We start from the raw sequence: 20,691 nt of genomic DNA on the forward strand, positions 1-20,691 counted from the left end.
ATCTACATACATAAGTAGTGCTGGATGTTTTCATCTCACAGAGCCTTATGGCAACATCAAAACCTGGTAATAGAGGTCTGCATAGGGCGGGCTGGCTCTGTCCCGCCAGACTGACAGCAGATGTCACCAGCAAAGACTTTCTTTTCTTCCTTTCACCAGGAATCAATGTACTAGGCAGTCGACTGTTTGCACATTAAAAGAAATAGCACCAAAGTGCTATTTGTATACATCTGTCACACTCAAACAACATTTATTGGAACCTTTTTTTTTTTTCCCCAATCAAAAACCATTTTGTGAAATGAAAGTGGTGTGCGGCACAGATGACAGATTGTGAGCTGGCGGGCAAGGCTCAATGCAGAGGATTGCAGGGGCTGACCGTGCGCTGCGGAAAATCCTCCAGATGTGGTCAGATATGGTGCTGAAAGCAGCGGGAGCAGGGATCGCGCTTTAAAACACGGGTCAGGTCTACTGCTCAAACTTTGTGAAAAGAACAAATCTAATCCTCATCCACATATCATGTCTGTTTAAAAGATTTCCCCAGTAAATATGAATCTCATGATCAAGTTCTACAGTTCAGTAAAGCTCAATCTAGATTTAGAGCCTATTTCTATTTTGAACCAGCAGCAAACAATACAAAATACTCCCAACCAAGAGGCAGTTTTCTGGGGAAAGAAAAAAAAAGACTTGACATGTATCACTTCAGAGGTACATGTTGTTGAGATGATAGAATTCATCCTAAAAGAAGGTTGCAAGATTTTAAATATCTATATCACTGTTAGATCTAAGTCTAACTAACAGATCATTTCATTTCATTTCATTATAAGATACGATGTAGCAAGTACCTTTGGGATAACATTTAAATCCTCTAAAACAATTACTTTCAAATATACAAGATGTTAAAAACTTCTATCCAGATTCACTGGAAAATAAGTTAATGCTTGAATGACTCATACATGAAAGGGCCAGAGGCATATGTATGTGCAAAAACACTTAAGTTACAACCCATGTTGAATCTGGACAGGTGTCAGGAGTCAGGACTGTGTGGGCGTGGATCTGCTTGACTGACATCTCCATCATCCTACCGCTGTATGGTGACATCACACAATGGTCACTTCGACCACGTCGAGTTTTTTTTTAGCAGAGCAGAGGTGTAATCGGGAACACCTGTGTGGGTCCGCAGTGCCTTTAAAATACAGTGTATCACAGCCTACCACCCAATGTAGCCTAACCCCAACATGTGTCTGGACCCCTGTCATTTTTGAGCCTTGAATTTTTTTTTTCATATCAACTAAAATATAGTCTATCATGCCATTATAGTTGCGCAACTTTAGCCACGTTAAAGAAAAGTTGTCATTTACCCTGGGTTTGAAAAGCTACTGACCGTTAACGCCCCAGTTGCTAACTGTTACAGTGAAACAAAATGTGGTGCTAGCTTAACATGTATAATTTAACCATTTACAAGCCTAATGAAAGCGCTCACCTTTTGCTGAGGACGCAGCCGTCTTTTAAGTCGGTTTTGAATGCAACTCTGCTTAAATTTATGCATTTTCCTTCATTCTTGATATTAGGTTTTTATCAAATTTTATGGTAAAAAAAGGGAAGAAAACGTCCAAACATACACATTTTTTTTGTGTGTTTTTACAGAAAACACACCTGAATGCGAACTATATTAATTAATAACCGTTGGAGCTGGCCAATGGACCTGCACGTGCGGCTCCCCACCAACCAGGAGCTTAATCCAGTTAGCGAGCTTAATAAATTATTAGCCTGCATATTAAACTGAGCATGTTTAACAAGTAAATGGGTGTGAGAGAAATTACATTAAAGAGTGAAATTAAAAAAGAAAATAAAAAAAAGGTCAGACGAACTCACACAAGGTAGCCTGCATTTTGTATTATCAAGCTATCAGTGAAGCTATCAATAAATATAGTCCATCGATGTTGACATACACTACGGCAGCCTGTGTAGGACAAACAAGCCACTGACGCAATACAAGCCATTGCCGACAGTGCTGGTCCGGTCCAGCAGGTGGCGACAAATATGAGCCGTCATACATGTGTTTATTTTTATTATTTTTTTATTATTATTTTTGTTAACTGAGCTGTTGAATTGTCTTCCCCTTTTGGAGTCAAAGCTTATTACAACAACCTGGACCCCCCCCAGTGCCTGTAGCCTAAGGTGTTTTCCATTTGGACAGGTGTTAACGAGTTTTATTAAAGCTGATGAAGTTAAAGTAAAAGGGCTGATTTTGTGAGTAATGTCCCTGTGCTATATTGCCGTGGAACTGGAACAGAGGCACACCTATTCCTATTTGATATTCATGGAAAAAAAAAAGAATTAACCCAGTTTCACTTCACATGAGAATACGAGGGGTCAAACTACAAATTAATGTTCAGAACACCGCTGGAACCTTTCTGTTTTAAGTCCCTCTCAAAGTTTTTTATAAAATCTACTTACAAGCCACAGTAAGACATCATGAATGTAACTTTACATTTAATTTATCATCATATGATGTATTTGTATCTAGGTCTTGCTTATGGTCTGGATGTATTTGTGGATCTTGCAGTGAAGTCTGGATGTATTTTACACCCTTTTTAAGCCAAAATCTGTATGTGGCTGCTACGCTAAATGCATTATCCGGGGTGTAAATAACATTAATTAATAGTGTAAGCCTGTGTAGGTTGATTAAATCTGAATAATCAACAATGCGAACCAAAAACCCTGTTGTTCAAGCTCAATTTAATGTCGTGCAATTTTTCCTGTGATCTCGTGTCAGAGTCAGACACCCCGAAAGAGCAGCTTGAAGCTTGTAAATCTCGCTCCCGACAGAACATATCCAATCAAGTTTTGCTCTGTCTGCTCGCTTCGACATTGTTATGCCAAAACAACAGAGCAGCGGGGTGTCGTGTTGATTAAGGAGACCGCCCTTCAACTGGAGGATGCTGCACTTGGGCCCCCGTGTTGGCAAGCATCTGTCCCATTGTCGCGTGTGTGTTTGTGTGTGTCGCGGGCGACACGGTGAGCCCCACGCCCACGAGGTCTGTCCTCCTCGCCACCTGGGAAGGATTTCGATGGCAGTCACGACAACTTTAGGGGAGATGAGCTTGTGCTCTGTGGATTGTGTGTTTCTGCAGCATTCTGGCACACACCATACATCACTAAAACCAATTTGTGGCCACATTTCCTTTTCAAGACATATTTTGTTTCCGCCCACAGTTCATAGCAGCCACATCGGGCTTGTTTGGCGTCCCGACATTCACAAAATCCCTCATTACGTGACCTTGGGTTGCCTTATCAGCCCGAATTTAGGGTGAAATTTCCGTGAATGCCACATCCTTTACCTCCACTGCACACCCAGACTGAGAATCTCCAAAGGGACCATCATCTAGCAACGCATTTTTCTAATTGAAAAATCTTGGAGCGCTATAGAAAACCGAATCCGCGGCGTAATCATGCCAAACCATCCACCTGAGACGGTTTTGCCTACATAATTAGAAGCTCTCTTTTAATGCTGAAATCATAATAATAATAAAAAAAATAATAATGATTAAAAAAAAGCAAGGAAAAAAGATCAGGGCCGATTTGACGGGGCCAAGAGTGATGGCGGCTTGTTAATTCGTAATCACGTTGAATTAATGATTGAGTGAGACTGAGAAGGCGCGGGGCATATGGAAAAGCGAGGGGCTGCAGATGCTCCCCCAGCGCCCGGGGGGGCTTCCAGGAATGGGAGCAACTCGGTGCCTTGTCACACACAACCACGCCTGTATGCATGCCCATAAGCATAAACACACACACACACACACACAGTATCCCGACATGAAAACATCTCGGATAAGGAAACGGTTTTTTATTCAGCATTCAGGCCGCATAAGACAATATTTTTTCAGCTTATACGTTGGTGGTTTTGGATGTTGACAGCCAGAGGGAACTTAAATAATGAAAGAGAGATATTTACTCCTCCCTAGACAGTAAATTGCAGAGGGAATTGTCTTTCCTTTACCTTTCCTTTCCTCTCCTTCCCTTTCCTTTCCTTTCCTCTCTTTCCTTCCCCTCATCTTGACATTTCTGAGCACATCATTAATATAAAAAAAAAACTGAAAAAGCGTGTCCTAGAACAGATTTCTGTCAATTTACCTAAACTGCTTTCTTCTCGAGCGCCCAAGCCATCCACTCCGTATCTTTAAACCGGATCGCACCACGGCAAACACACGCGACAAGCACAGGCCGCAAATTGAAATGAATCCCCTCTTTAAACGCCTCCAGCGAAAGCAGAGGGTTTTCTTTTTCTTTGACCGAAAGGATTATCTGGACAGGCCACAAAGGAACCTCCGTGGATTCATTTCTCGGCCTGAGAATATTGCGCATCCCATCTCCTGACGTACAGTATCGCCGAGGGATGCTGGAATAAGTGTCCTGCGAACAGCATCTAACTGACTGCTATCAACATGTACAGCTGGTATTAAAAAAGGAGGAGAGAACCCCCTCATCCTGTGACAATAAAAAAGTGGGAATGGATTGCTGGCATTTTGTTAAACATTGCAAACCCAAGAAACAGCAAGCGTTCTTCTTTTTTTTTGGTTATCATTATTTACGGCCGTGGAATCAGGTGTGGATTTGGATTCGGGAATGACTGCTGGCTATTTCTACTTCTTTTGTTTTCTCCTCGTTCTCCAGCATCAAAGCATGGACACACCATCAGTGTAGAAGCTCGGGAAAATACCTCGCGCTCAAAGCTCATCTCTTGAAGTACTTGGGTGGAATTAAATGTTCTGACGACTGATGTGCACGCAGACCTGAACTGAACCGGTTCTAACATTGTCATGCGGCGACGCTTCTCCGTTCTGGTATGAGCACACAATAAAACAGGAGCTTTTTAGACGATTTATGGCCTCTATAAGTGTATCAATATAATATTTCATATTTCTTTGGCATTGCAAATGGCTCTGAATACTAAAATGCCCATTTAGTTCCAGCAAGGCGTTGGATGTTTAATAAGGTTTCTACAAAGCGTAATCCTCGGTTTCCACTTGATGTCAGAGGTCCTCGCAACAGTTTTCAATGTACGGGAGGAGTTGCTTGAGAGTTTATTGCTCTTTGGCTATTTCAGTTAAAGAGCTCTAAAAAGACCCCTACACACCACCTGCTCGGCGCCAAACAGCAGGCGGACACGCCTAACTGGCTAACTGGTGAACATGGGGGCACTTTTCGGGGGTTGGTGGAGACCAAAGATAGAGCTAAAAGAGCGTCTACTGCACTAACACTCACCAATAACCTGACACATGAATCCAAAAAAAAGGTGTATAACGTATCTGAAGCATTTGATTTATTTGTACATTTCTTATGTCTTATAACTGTGATAAAAGTTATCATAAAAATGGCGATAGCAAAGTACATTGTAGTTTGAATTTGTACATTTTCCTACATTAATCACGCGTTTATGAGGTTTATTAGGTAAGAAGTTATTTTTACATGGGTCTGTTACTGTTGGATGTGTAAAAATGTTCACCACATCAATTCAAAAAGTTGTCGGTGAGTCAATGTTGTGTTCACAACTTGTTTCTGCTGCCCCCCCCCCCCCCAAAAAAAAAAAAACCCGCAGTTACTCACTTTTTGCTCTGATGACTCAACACGAGACTGCTTCATGGCCCGTCCCCTGCCACAAATAACGATCCTGACTTCATTCATTTATCCTATAAGAGGTAGTGCACGTGCACTGTGAACCTAAGATCACAAGCATCGCCATGGAGAGCGAGCGTTTACATGCCGATACAACGTAACGCGGCGCTCTCGTTCAGTTGAGAAGAGACTCACAGATTACGCTCCCCGCTGACACGACATCAAACTAATAATGTAAAGCGTGTTCGGGATGAGTCACGTCTAATCCCGCACGTCAGACACGACTCCAGTCTGCAACTCAAACAAACTGGCTCGTGGGAAGAAATTTCCGCTTGAACCGATTAGAGAGGAGCGAGGAACGAAAGAGCAGAGGGCACAGATTTTGTGAATGAGGCAATCTTCCTGATTGAACTCGGGCTAAGCTTCATTTAGCTGCTATTGAGACAGAATAATAGAGAGTCGACAGCGTGAACTCGTGCTTAAACATGTAGTTTGGAGCCTATGGGCGTTGAGGGGCTAATTCGGTTTCAGTGACACACGCTTTTTTTACCACTTCAGCCGAAATTCCTTTTGGCTTAACTAGTGATCAAACTGTTCAAGAGCATGCACATGAACGATTCCAAGTGTCAACATGTGACTCAGCTTTGCGACTGTGTTGGTACAGTGTGATCCTCCGTCAGGAACGGGAAAAACATTTTTTGCTTTCCCCGTTTGAGGAGGAGCAGCTTTCAATACGTATGTCTGGTGGATGTTTGGCGTTACTTGGCACACCTCCATGCGTTTTAATTGGCAATGGAAGTGTGCAGTTCTTAATGACTTTGTGGCTTTCTAATCAGTTTAATTCAGTTCAACTTCTTCTTTTTTCCTTTTGCCTTTTTCCTTTTTCGGCGTTGATTTCCGATTTCCTGGCTTCTTTGTCAGGATTTCACGGGGCTTTCTGAGATCTGAAACGAGGGCGATTTTCATTCGTCCTCACGGAAGTCTCGATTTTGGCGACTGTACTTTGAGGGTCAATTACCTGAGTCACCGCGCTGCACTCAAGCGAGCGGAGGAGCGAGAGCTGCTGCTTTCACCGTGCCCACCTTTATGTGACTTACCCTCCGCTGACTTCGCCATTACCGCCATGACTGCCATGACAGGTGTCAGCTGTGGTATGGGCTGCAGTCGCAACCATGTGAGCGTAATGGGGAGAACTTTCAAACTTTCACATAAGAGCCGGTGAGTCCAGAAACATTGTCCACGCACGTATGTGGGCTCAATGACAATGCCTGGGCCCGGCCGGCACAAACTAGCGTCCTCCGGTTACTTACTGAGAGTGCACTCTAAAGCACGGTCGGGAGTGACAAACGTCAGTCCTTAAAGTGGCCACGTAAAGGTAACCCGGAGACTGGAAAAGTAGCCCGACACTGTGTCTGTCTGCTTGTGATTTCACTGTGTGAAACATGAATGCAGCAATAGCATTCGATCTCTGCCAGGACTTACTGTTTTGTCATTGCCGCCCTGTAATCCTGATCCGCACAGTCATAGTCAAGCGAGCCCGGGCCGGACGCCTCCGTTGTTTTACGTGAATGTAAATGACTCCAGCCTCTCGAGCTTCTCACCTCCGACACCACCTTCAACAAAACTCATCTCCTTCCGCAGAGGAGGTGGTGAAGAGTGTGTTAACCGCACAACCCTGACTCTGCTCTGTTGATATTGGGATTCTTTTCTAAAATAACTTTGAGGGGTTTTTTGTTTTTTTTTCCTTTTCTGGACTAGGCCACCCTGACTTAAAATAGGATGGCCTTCATCTTAATAGAATAAGGTCTCAGATGTTGGCTCAGGATATTAGCTCCTGCCTGCCATGCTTCAGTTTTGCAGGAAATGTCCCCCCCCCGCCCGCCCCTAAGTTCTCTGTTTGATGATATATTGCAATGTATATATTTGCAAAAGTCCCAGGTCACCACTGTGGAGAAAAAATTACTTGGCCTGAATATTAAAAAGGGAGACACTGCAGGTGAATAGGTAAAAAATACATCAGTATCTATAAATCTATAAATCTGGCTATGAATGATTAAAACCCGCCTGCGGAAACCATCAGAATATAGATAGGAACATAACTGGAAAGCTTGCTGTGTGTAAGTGCGACGGAAGAGGAGATTTCTCAGCCCGCACCCATCAGGAGAGCGTAGGTGGACCGGTAAGGGTTCAATCCATATTTTACTTGTTGCTAAGTGGCGACCTCTTGTGGCCGTAGTAGTTATTACAGCAGCAAAGGAGGGAGTCCGGCGAATTGGTATAAAAGAGAAAAATGTAAAAATGTGTGTATATATATATATGTATATATATAAAGCAAGATAAGATCCAACAATTACATGCTAACATGCACATTTTCATGAAAAAGAGGCGGGGGTGATAAACATCAGATAGCCAGCAGTCTTAAGGCTCTATATGACTCACACACAAGATTAATTGAGGCCAAACGTTTGTCTCAGCCGAGTGTCTTCTTTATGCCCTTTCATCTGATATTGAGACGAGATTTTTAATAAAGCACGAATAGGAGCACACGTGACACACGAGATACAGATCTTGGAATTGATTTAGTACAGTAAGTATTGTGTTTTAAATGCGTTTTTCTCCACACTTGCTCTGTGTGTTATTTTGTGTATTCCGGGCCACACAATAATGCTCCCCAGTGTGCGGTGTATTGAATTTTGCACGGCATACAAACAAAACGTCTTTTCTTCATCGGTAATTTAGTTCTACGCAAAATGACCCCCGTAAATGTTTGGCAAACGGTGAGCAAAAAAAAAAGATTATGAAACAGGGAGGAAAAAAAAAAACCAAACACGTAAATATTGACTTGCAATTTCTGTGTTGGTAACAGCCGCTGCTTTTATTGTTTCCCTCTCCTTTGCTCATCTTCTGGTGGGCAATAACACTTTAAGGTCACTTTATTGGATGTAGCGATATTAGGTGGCTCCATAATTCATATTATATTACAAACAGACAGCCACATCAAGAGACGAGCACCGTCTTTCTGGAGCCAACTCCATACAGCTTGGACTTAGGCGGAGGGAAAGCTGGTTAACCCAAAACAGGCTGTGGGAATAACAGACAACGCTCCGTCAATCTGGGAGGTATTTGTATTTGGATTCGTTCGCAGATCCCCGTGTGTTACCGAAGGGATATTATTACGTTTCGTTACGGACGCATTTTCCGCCATACCATACCTGTCTTTCAGCTGAAACTTCGTGTGTTATATAATGCTACGGTATGAATGTGTCTTCCTAGTTTCTGTGCCTAAACCTAACCGAACTGCGATCATTCCGCAAGGTTAATAACATTCCAAAAAGCCGCAATCTGTCGTAAAAGTGAGAAGCGTCCGTCGGCGAGCTTTATTTTGAAAGTCTCCCCTTATTTTGCGTATTTAACTGAAACTAGAGGTAGAACTCATGTAGCATAGCCTCAGTCCCATGCAAATTGTATGCTCATCAGATCCCATACAGATGTGCCACGCTGAGTTGAAACCATGATAGATAAACCACTTGCTCGAGAGCCTCTCATGGCTGCCTCCCGCTCGCTCGCTGGCCGGCTCCTCGGCCAAAGGTCTGTGCGGGTTCATCTCCCAGCTTGGCCGAAGGGTGGCCAGAGAGCGCTGCCAACCTGCGAGTGGGTGAGCAGTCTGCGAGAGGCAGGCCGCGACAAAGCGGAGGATCGGTCTGATGTGATCTCGGAGACGTTTAGCATTTGCCTCTCCCCGCGTCGTCGCTAATCCTCGTAATTCAGAGATCAGTTGTCATGTGTCGCTCCCGCTCGCCGCCTTTTAGTCTCGATCAGATACGACGCGCGGCGCGGCCTCGTGGCCCCCGCTGCAGCTGCCGAGCCGCTCTCCCTCTCTGAAGCGGCTGATTGATGCCACTCGTCCCAGCTCGTTATTACGGACGTGAGCGCTGGCCGTCCCTCTGCGGACGCGGGAAATATCAAAAATGCACTTAAGTGTTGCTTTGGAGAGGTAAGCCCACAAGAGGTATGAGCCCAGAGCTGCACCTCGGCGGTTGTTTGGCTTGTTTTCTCGCTTCTGTCCCCGCTCGCCTCTGAACACAGATGGAGATTCATCTGTTGCCTGTTCCCTCTTGACTCGTTTTCCTTTTCTATTCCCATCTTCTTGCTCCCCCCCTCCCCCCCTCTCCTTCCCTCTCAAGAGCCTGTCTGCCAGCAGAAAGCCCTGTACCTCGCCGTGCGCTTATCAGACAGTTTATCCTTTTCCTGTGGGCGCCGTCCTCCATCTGTGGCTGTCACGGCCAATCGCCGCGCCGAGGGTCCATTCCAAGCCGTGATTTAGACACCCGGCCTTGCCAGCGCTGCTCTATTTACCCCCTCTTTCCTTCCCCTCTCGTTCGAATGTCTTTCGGTCCGCACGTCCCCGCCGTCCATCCGGTTCAACCGATGAAGTAAACAGCGTCGCACCTTTACACTCGTGCATAATCACAATAAAGAAATCACAGGATCCTGCGGCAGACAGGCCAAGTGAACATGGCGTATCAGGAGCGGAATGATAGGACGGGGCTAATGAACAGGCACCGTGTTTGCATTCCTCAGCGCTCAGGCTCTTCTCCCCTTAATAGCAGGGCTACAGTCGTAGCGCTCGGCACTCGCAAACATCCTCAAGAGGTGCCTTCGTTAATATTTTACCCGGTAGAGATAGTAAATAACAAGCGAGGCGTTTCAAGAGAACAGGAGCAAACAGAACACAGCGAGAGAGAGAGAGAGGGAGAGAGAGAGAGAGGGCAGCTGTCTCCAGAGTGTCAGCCGCGATTGCTTTCTCATTTTTAACTTGTCAGGGCGGCTTTATCTGTTTTATCGCCGATGGAACTCCGAACGCGCCGAGAGGCTAAGGCAGCTTGACAGAGCAAATATGGCTATTACAAATTTTCCGACGGCGCTGCGAAGAGGGAGATTTAAGGGGAGGGAAAAAAAATAAATAAAAAAATCTTCTCTTCTCCGGCTTCCTCAAAGAAGCATAAAAAAAAAGATAGAAAAAGGAAAATAAACAAAAGGCGAAGTCCTCAAGCGAGGCCGCGCGGATTCGCTTGAAAACCGCGCTAAATGGTGTTTGTTCTGCAAGGTGCGAGGGACAATAAAAAACAAAACAAAAAATGGTAGCGGCCGCGCAAAACCCTCCGAGCTGGATTTAAAGTGTCAGCTCCCCGCGACAAACAAATGGAAAATAAATAAATAAATAAATAAATAAAGTGGCAAAACGGAGCCGGGGTTGGAGAGCACCTCCCATCCCAGCACAGCAGGTGAGTGAGAGATAAACATTTGTGGAAAGTCGGCCGGGTCTAGTCAAGCGGCTGCCACCCCTGGTTCATTTGCAGTTGCCAGCGATGTGTTAAATGGCCATCTGTGATGGGGTTGAGAGCCCCTGTAATGACTTCCTGTCTGGGAAGGAAGACTGGCGTGCGGGGAGGGCTGAGACGCGCCATCCGTTTGAAAACATGAAAGGGCCCGCCGGGAGTGGGGAAAAACAGTGGATGTTCACGCTCTCTTATGTGAAAAAAGCGCGTCCGTTTGCGGAGGCCTCTCATGAAGCAACAGTCGAATGAATCCTCAAAGTGGGCCGTTTGAAGTTTCAAATAGGGGGACGCTGATTAAAGAAATCGGTCTTCTCCGTGACATTGCACCTGAAATCCATATCTGCTGCCTCTAACGGCAAGACGAATGTGTTTCATATTCTGTTCCCAGCGGGAGGGGGGAAGAAATGGCACATTTCAGTGGCTTTTGTTTTTGAAAACACAAAGCTGTCACTTTTATAGAAGACGCTTTAATGGAAAATGTCATTAGTTTTGCTACTTCATTGAATTCCTACAAGCACAGCCAGTCGGGGATTATAGAAATATCTGATGTTAAATCAAAATATATAGGAACTGCAGCGCTACAAAAACAAATACACTTAATTATACAACATTTTTAATTAAGTACTGAGCACTTAAAAGCAATATATGTGTTAATACATCCAGCGACATCTGTTACGAGCGTGAATGTTGCGGTCCTTACGGAGACGATGCTATGTTTGAAGTTAAGCTGTTTCATGTCTTAATTTATGAGTTGTAAATTTCAACTGCGTCTCGTGTCAGTTTGATTCGCTCGGCTCGGCATCCGAGGAGAAGAAAGGTACGGTCACGTGCGGCCAATACAGTTGGGAGGCCCCCGAAACGCAAGACACCCCTGGAGGCAGGCAGGTGGAAGAAGAATGAAAGGCGACCTTCAGCGACAGGGCGGGGAGTCCAAACACAGACGAATCTGAGATGTAACACACAAAAAAAAAGGCAGGTGGCAAAAAAAAACAAAAAACATAGAAGCTGGCAGGTGCGTATTAGGAAGTCTATAAAGAAGTAGAAAAAATACAAAAAACTAAATTGAGAAAAACCCAAAGAAACACTGGGAACACGGGCAGGAACACAGGGAATGAAGTGGGGGAAACAAGACAGAGGACACCTGTTGCAGGACGAACAAACACGGAAATGATATCGAATATTTTGGCGGGTGATTTCTGTCCGTCTGCTACTTCGTCGCGGGCAGCACCGTGGATTTATCAATAGGCAGCAAAGTCATGCGTCTAAACGACTGGATTACGGATCAACGAATGAGGAAGACTATAACAACACATTCATCCACCAAACAACCCCTCTGTCCCCCCAGCACTCCTCCTGCCACTGCAGGCCTGACAGAGGAAATGGCAGATAAACAAAGGGGGACGCACTTTGGCCATTGTGCAAACAAGCCTACTGTACATGTATCATACATCCTCTGCCAGTGCCCAAAAGAAACGATCCATTGCGCTTAATGCTATATAACGTATACTCTTCATCATACAGAACCACTTGCGGTTAATTGCCTTCATATGTGAGCGATCGCAGTTGTCATGGACGAACGCAGCAGATGCTCTGTTGCTATTTGTGTGTCCGTTTCCGAAGCGCCTCCGAAAACGCGGAAGGTCTTCCCGTCAGAGGGCATTTGCTCGCCGCATAATTGCCCGTAATCATCTTTTCACCCGGCCTCGCAGTGTAATTTTATAGCCCTGACAGCTCTCTACTTTTGTGTTTCCACTTCCAGCACCATCAGCACTTCTGCGCTCAGGTTCCGTGGCAGTAATTTAGCTTTCACTCCAGATCTTTCACGCCTATCAGCGTGACTCATGATCTAAATTTAAATAGGAAATCGCCGCTACGACTGAGAGAGAGAGAGAGAGAGACAGATTGGCGAATGTTGACTCCATCGCCCAGAATGTGTTGTTTTCAGAGTCCGGGACTGGAGGTGTTATTTGTGAGAAGAGTTCATTTGTCTTGTCTCAATTTGCACTTGATAAGAATTGGCTGGGAAAAAGAAAAAAAAAAAAAAAAAAGCCAGTGGTTCATCATTCAGCCCATTTAGCTTCGGGCTAGCTCGGCTAAAACGCGCTCGGATGTGTTAAACGGAAGAAGGCAAATTCAAACACGGGTGATTCTTGTGCCCTGAATCAAATTAACACCAACATTTTTTTTTTAATTTCTTTCTCATCCACTCTCACCAAAATAAGGCGAGAGTATCTTCGCACGCATCCGATGGTGTGGGAGGAATCTTCCGCCCGCCTGACGCTGCCTGCGCGGAGCTCATCCCGTCGCAGAGAAGGCGAACTGAGGACAGGCGCTGGCCGCGAGCGCTTTCCACTCAGCCATGAAAACTGTCCCCGCTGCACGGCTGTGTCGGAGTCTGCCACCGAATCGGCCCCGCGCTAATGACACATGACCCTGGGACGGCGGCCCCTCGGGGGGGGGGTGTGCTGGTCAGCGGCTCGCCACTGTCATTTTAAGACCTCGCCACCCACCATTATGCTGTCCATCTCTGTTGCCTCTCGCTCACCCTCGCGCACACACACGCAGCAATCCCTCGGAGCAAAGTGAACCCGAGGGTGCTCACCTGTCTGGCTCCCGCTATTAGAGCAATGTTCTGGGTAATAGCAGCAAGGTTTTTTTTTTTTATGTGTTTCTGATGTGTTCTGTAATACCGTTTTTTTTTATTTTTGTTTTATTCATGTGTCTGAAGAGAACTGTGACAAGGCTTTCTCATCTAAAACACTAACCTAAGACGGCAATTAGGCTGCATTTTAGAAAAGCTAGTATGACACTTATAAGTGAAGTCAATGGGAACACGTCTTTGTGGCAGTTTAAGAAAAAAAAAGAAGAAAAAAAAGGCACTGTTGTGCACAAAGTCAGCTCCGACCATTAATCTGACTCCGTGATTTAAAAGGTGCCTTCAGAAACCCGAGGACATCGCCAACTCCGAGGCCACAGTCGGGATATTTCCTGGTCGCCCACCGCACCCAATTACCGTCATATACTCGCCAGGGCTGATAGCGTGGTGATGAATGCCAGCCACCAGCTGCTGAGGACTCCAGCTCTCAAAACCCACCGTCTAAGTCAGCGCTCAATGTTTTTTTCTCCTCACACGGTCCGATGCTAAATGATTTAACAGCGGCGCGCCAACCATGAACAAAAGGCGAAGTCACATATGGTCGCAAGGCAAAAAAGTGCTTTCACCTATAGGCTGCAACTTCCGGGGTGGAAGCAGGCCGTCGATTTGCGTTGCGGAGATAAATATGTGAAATGTATACATACTTGATTGTGTTTTCATTTTCTAGTTTTGCTATCTATAAGATATGACACCATCAAACACGTATTTGAGATGAATTTCGATGTGTTCGCTCTGAAGCAACATTTTCAGGTATGGAGGCGATATGCATGTTGCGGGGGTTTTATACCCAGAAGTCAAAGCAAACACACATTCGGAATTTGGATCACAGGAACGAGTGAACGACGTGCATCCCTCCCACAACCAGCAGTGTGATCTGGTATCTTCTAATTAGACTGGCTATCACGCAGAGCTGCAACGATGACCCGATCATTTGATTGGTTGTAAACTATCGCTTTTGTACGTTTCTTGAATGTGAATGGTTTCTGGTTTCCTTCCTCTTCTATGACAGTGAACTGAATATGTTTGGGTTTTGGCAGAAACAAGACACCTGAGGACGTTTTCACCCTCTTCTGATGCTTTTAAAAGCCCACGCAACTAATCGATTCATCAAGAAAATAATCAACAGATGAATTTAGAAGGAAAAATCGATAACGCGCGAGGGAAATGTAACACATTTGCCAGCCAAGACGCTTCAGCGGACGCCTCCTCCCACATTTTGATTCCGTTAAAAAAAAAAAAAGCATTCACGCACTGCCACCACAGTCGCCCAGTGTTATCATCACGGCTGCAGCTAAAGTATGATCGATGTATACTTAAGTCTGAATTGAAACCAGGTGTTTAAGGTGCACTCCTGCACCGCCATCCATATGCTGCGTCGCAATGGAACGACACCGAACGCTGCTGTTGATCTTTGCCCAGTTTGGCTCAACACAAGTCAGCGTTGCGTTCACTGCCAAACAGGGCTGCACATCATTGCGCCTCCTTACATGTGGAGAACCAGATTTGTATGACCGAGCATCTCTGCAGCACCACGGCGCTTCACTGCAATGCTGTTTTGTCACACAATTGACCTTTATCAAAAAATTCCAAAATACAGCTTTTGCATTTTGGATATTGAAGCTGGCCATGGTGCGGTTTTTAATAATATTTCAATTAATTGTGCAGCTCTGCTGCCAAAAGTAATTATTTGTGCAAAAAAATAAATGATAAATTTTTTTTAAATGTGCTCTGTTGAAAATTGGGTTGCAGAGGAAGAGCTACAAGCTTTCATGAATGTCTTTGCAACTGGTCGCAGATACAGGACCCACAGAAAAACAAACCTCCGATTCATTAAATTGATGGTTTAAGCTTTTGCGTTCTCGTCTCGCCATTTCGGGCCTAGACAAACGCCCGTTAAATACACAAATATACAAATGCAGCAAACAGAAACTCTGGAAGTCGCGTAAATATCACCCGTCTTCGATATCGGCCGAGGCAGATGGGAGAGAGGGTAACGCGATGACCCTTCGCGGGCTTAAAAAAAACAAAGGTAATTCCTTTGCCCAACATGCTACCCTCAGACAAAACCCCACTGCGATTTATATTCAGGAGAAGAGAGACATTACTTGGTTGGACAAGAGTGCAAGACCGCGGGTTTAAACAAGACTCGGTGACCTTTGTTACGTGTAATTCCTCATTCCCTTTCTCCACCGTCTTGTCCGCTCAAGGGGTCTTGAAAAAAAAAATTATGTAAAAAAAAACTTTGGGGGAGGGGGCAGACCTCTTTGTAAAAACCACACATTATTGTGTGTTTTGATTCGGGGGCCGGATTCGTTTTCAGGATTTGATAGAGCTCGCTCATTGCTCTTGACCTTTTTGCCACGGAACAAATTGCTTCGCGCTTCTGTAACTGAAAAAAAAAAAAAAAAAAACCCAGCTGCTCTCAACCCAAAAAAAAGAACATATATAAATAAATAAATACTGGGCTCACTCACTGGAAATATCCACGGATAGGGAATGAATGGAATGTTTTATCAAATGCTCAAAACAGCCTGACACCAAAGACTCAAACACCGATGAGATAAAAACGGACGTGTTGGTAAAATAGTAGTTTGAAAGTGAAGCTGATGGAGGGGCCTCTGATTACATTTGCATATGAAATCTTAAAATGATTATTTTGATTTGAGATAGGGAGTCGAAACATTGTTGCTCGTACTGATTAAAAAAAAAAATAAAAAATGGTTTGGCGTTGGCTTCCTCGGCGTGACTCGGATGAAAAGATCGGTATCGCTCTCGCATCTGTGCACTCGATATTCATTACGAAGCCGGAGATAGCGGCGAGCCTGGCACAAAGATCAACTCCGAGCAACCTCTAATGCGCAACGGATAACGTGTTGTACAGCTGGTCGTCAGTTATCAGTGCAAACACTGGCCAGGAAATAGTCCCACGCATAACGCCCCCCACCCCCCCACCTGTAAAACCACAAACTGATTTTACACATCGATTTCCGTTAAGGTGGATAAACATGTTTCCCGAGATATCGAATTATTCCTTTTACCAATAACTTTTCACAATCCAATAAGCCTTGCATTGCTGGGGTCTTATCTTATAATGACCTTGAGCAACTCGGATTTTTAATCCACCGAGATTTGCCACAATGTCCTCTTTCTCAACGGCGATCGCGTCATCGTGACCTTTCCGTTCGAGACACATCTTCCCGTGTGTTCTGTTACCTCTTCCAAATGGCTCTCTTGGGGTTTTTGTAGGCGTCACAACTGTGGGCAAAAGGTCCCCTGTTTGGAACATTCCACACGAAAACAGGTTAGGATTGGGTATGAAAGGGGCATCGATTAAAAGCTCAGTCAAAAGCAGCGTTCTGTTTTTATCTTCACATCGTTATGTTCTGCCATGAATCAGGGCCGCGGAGTAAAGGACGGAACTTGAACGCCGACTTGTCGCAGCAGGAAAAGCACAACCTATCAACGTGCACAATGGCTCCATTTAAGTGAAGGCCGAGACAGCAGGCCAGCGCGCGCAATGGGGCCTTCAAACTTCTACACATTGATGAAATTGAGGCGTTTTTTTTTTCTTTTGCTTTTGTTTGTCCTGACGCGACACCTCAAAACGTCGCCGCGAACGATCCGCTGAGCAGCACCGGCCAACTTTCACGTCTTACTAGGGCACTTAAAATAGAATGAGACCATCATTAATGTCATTACCTGTGGTTTTTTACCTTGCTGTGACATGTCAAAATGTCTCATGTGAAGAAAAGGCTATCGACTAATTTCAGAAGAAGTGAAATAAATGAATGCCCCGGGGATCGGTATTCAGACTATTTCACACTGCTCTAATTAATTTTCATCCGTTTTTTTTTTTTTTTTTCCTCTCACTGTAACCGTCCCTCATGAATTCCAGCCCTTAATCCTTTCCAGACAGCATTGAGTACCTACCAATCAAACTCGACCCCAAAAGCATATTCTAATATGAATCTGATGGTTACTGGCATTTTCTCCCAAAGCTACAACTGTTTCTACAAAAAGGTCACCGATGGAGAAACGGTGAACATGACTAATAGATGCATTCTATCGAAGTGATCACTTGGGGAATGAAATAACATGGGTAGCTGGCTCAGGGCCCTGCTGCTTTGCCGCAAAAGCCTACTGTTGTAAAACACTGTTAAACTTTAAGACTATAAGGCTGTAAAGGGCATCTCCAGCATTGTGGCAGCAAGTTTTTTGTCATCACCGATCAGTGTCCTTGGTCCTAGGATTCATCAGTGCAATATCACCGCCGCTCCACTCTGTTTTGCCCATGCTGAAACGGCAGATGTTTAAACGTCGCTACAGATGCCTACGAGAGGAATTTAGCAACGCGGGACTGTTCGAGTCGTGCACAAACACTCGGTCACCACGTTCGCTCGCCATCTCAGTCTTTGCAGCGCTGGTTTTCCGTCCATGTTCACAGCTAGTTAATTGCCGTTGATTACACTCACCTGGCATCCCAGGTGTGGATCGGCCCTTTTTTTTGTAGACAGGTGAAGACGGATGAAAAGCAGCACAGCTGTGAATCCTTCAATTCAAACCAAATTAAACCAAAAAAAAAAAAAAAAAAAAAAACCCACCAATGTAAACTTCACATTCTACCAAGAGGAAATTAGTCATTCCTCAGCAACACAAACCATCTGCGACGCTCGAGCCGTCGCAGGAGCTATTTTGGAACGGCGTGTGGCAACTTACTTATTTTTGGGACACCTAATTTCCTTCACGCTGCCTCATCCACTCCCCCGGTTTGTGATTATCTGCTTTTTTCCAGCGTCTTGAGAGCACGCTCGAGCTTAATTTGCGTTGCAGCTCAGGTGCTGCCTCCGTTAAACATTTCACGACAGAGGACGGTGTAAATCATAGGTGGACGGGGCTGTTTGCTCCAACGAATCAGACGTGCCTTTGCATCGGAGTTCTTGCCGTAGTCACGAACAACTACTGTATTCCATCTGAAACGGCAAAAACCTGAAACAACCATTTGGTTTGTTTGTTAAATCTGGCTTCATACAGATCCGAGTAACTATCTATAGAGCTATTTGGGAGATAGTGAGATGTATTTGGAACACGAAACTGTCGCCGATTTGGGATAAGCTAAACGGAGCAGTGTTTGGGGCGCTCACAGACAGAGGTAGAGGTAAAAATACCTACTTTTGCAGCTCTGTGAAAGGGCAACAGCTATGCAGAGAGGCAAAACAAACCGGGTGGTCTGTCTTTGTAGCTGGTAGCTGTCTGATCTCGGTGCAGCCGCAAGGGCAACCTCAAAGAACACATGCAAGGCACAGGGGAGCTGTAACGCATTGACTGTTTTTTTATTTTATTTTTTGCTTTTTTTTGTATTATTATCTTTGCAGCCACGTCATAATAAAGGCATTTTATCTTCTACACTACTTCAGTGTGCCTCTTTAAAACAGGTTTTTTTTTCTTCTTCAACACACCCAGGATCAGTTCTGGACCCCACTTTGTAAACCAGGTAAGAACTAGGCCATGATGTTGCACAACTGAGCATTTTGGAAAAAAGGGACAATTTGCGGCGGTAATTTTGACATTATCGCCATCAAATTTCAATGATGTCGCTCCAAGAACGGGCAATGAAAGCTGATTTATTTTGATGGCCCAGACGAGCGCTCTGTGGCACCGTCGCCCGTGTCATCACGTTTTGCTTTGTGTAACAGGAGGCGACCAAATACAGCGAGACAGAAGGGGAGCGAGAAAGACTCCTGAGGGGGGATCCACGTGGGCCGGCACATGTGGGCTAAACTGTGGGAGTCTGAACCACCGCCGGCCCGCCAATTTCATGTCCAATTTACAGATTACAAATTAGCACCACATATCTTGGTGAGTGGGCTGGCCACGTTTCCATATATTGTCATAGCTGTGATATTACTTTCCTCCTCTCCCCTGCAGTAGCCTGCGAAGAAATAATTGTATAACTCCTAATTATTTTATTTTTTTTTTTCATTTCATCACCAGACAGTAAAGGTACAACATATCTCCGTACAAAAATATCACGTGCTACAGATGTCACAGGAGATCAAAGTCCCCAAAGGACAATAATATCACGACAGGGTCCTTTAATGAGCTTTATTTTGAGAGAAATTGCACAGCAGGTACTCTGCGTGTCATCCAACAGCCTCTCACCCCATCAGCCTCCCCCCCCCGTTGATTATCTTGAACCATAAATAGCATTTAATATGTATTTAATATTCACTCTACAGATACCATGGCAACAGCTGTCTTCTACAGTGGTGTATTAAAGGCGCTCGTCCACCGAAGCCAGCAAGGCTGATGGCGACGGTGGATGGCAGCGCAACGTGGGCTCCACCTAGTGGTAGCAGATGGAAACCAGTGCCACAATGTGCATTTGGTCAATCCACTGATCAATCAGTCCTGTTATCTACAACAATGGCCCATCTTTAAGAAGCAGCAGCCTCCGTTCAAAGGGGCTTTGCAAACTCCAAAGTCTCCAAATCAGCCGTCGCAGCCTGCTAATCAGTGCCCAGAGCATAAACACCAGCTTTAAACCAGAACTAACCTACTACAAAGTGACAGTGCGTACAGATTATTAGGATGGTTGAAAAAAAAAGTAAGAAATTCACATGATTTCCACTCATATTGCAGAAAAAACTGAAAGCTAAAAAAGAGCATATTCTATGATGGCTATATTTAAAATATATTTTCACCATTATAAATATCATTAAAGAGATATGGTCATGAATTTCCAAGTTCAGTCTCGTGTCCCTAAAAATTTAAAAAAAGCAAGTTCAGAGAAGAGCTGCTGAACTAAGATGTCATATGAAGAGAGGTTAAGAAAATTAATTGCCAACTCTTGTATAAAGCAGACATAAGAAGAGACTTGATTAATGTCTATAAGTGTGTTCGTGGGACATCAGTGCTGAGACTGGGGGATGAGTTTGGAGGGAAATGATCCCCCTTAAGTGTTCTGCTGAAATGAGAAAAAACTTCACACTTCCTGCTGTGACAGCAAGGAACGAGCTTCCAGAGGACCCTCAGTTAACTACTTTATAAATAGATTGAAGAGATTCTCCTCACAAAGGATTT

Source organism: Sparus aurata, chromosome 24, assembly GCF_900880675.1.
Source record: "Sparus aurata chromosome 24, fSpaAur1.1, whole genome shotgun sequence".
NCBI lineage: Eukaryota > Metazoa > Chordata > Actinopteri > Spariformes > Sparidae > Sparus > Sparus aurata.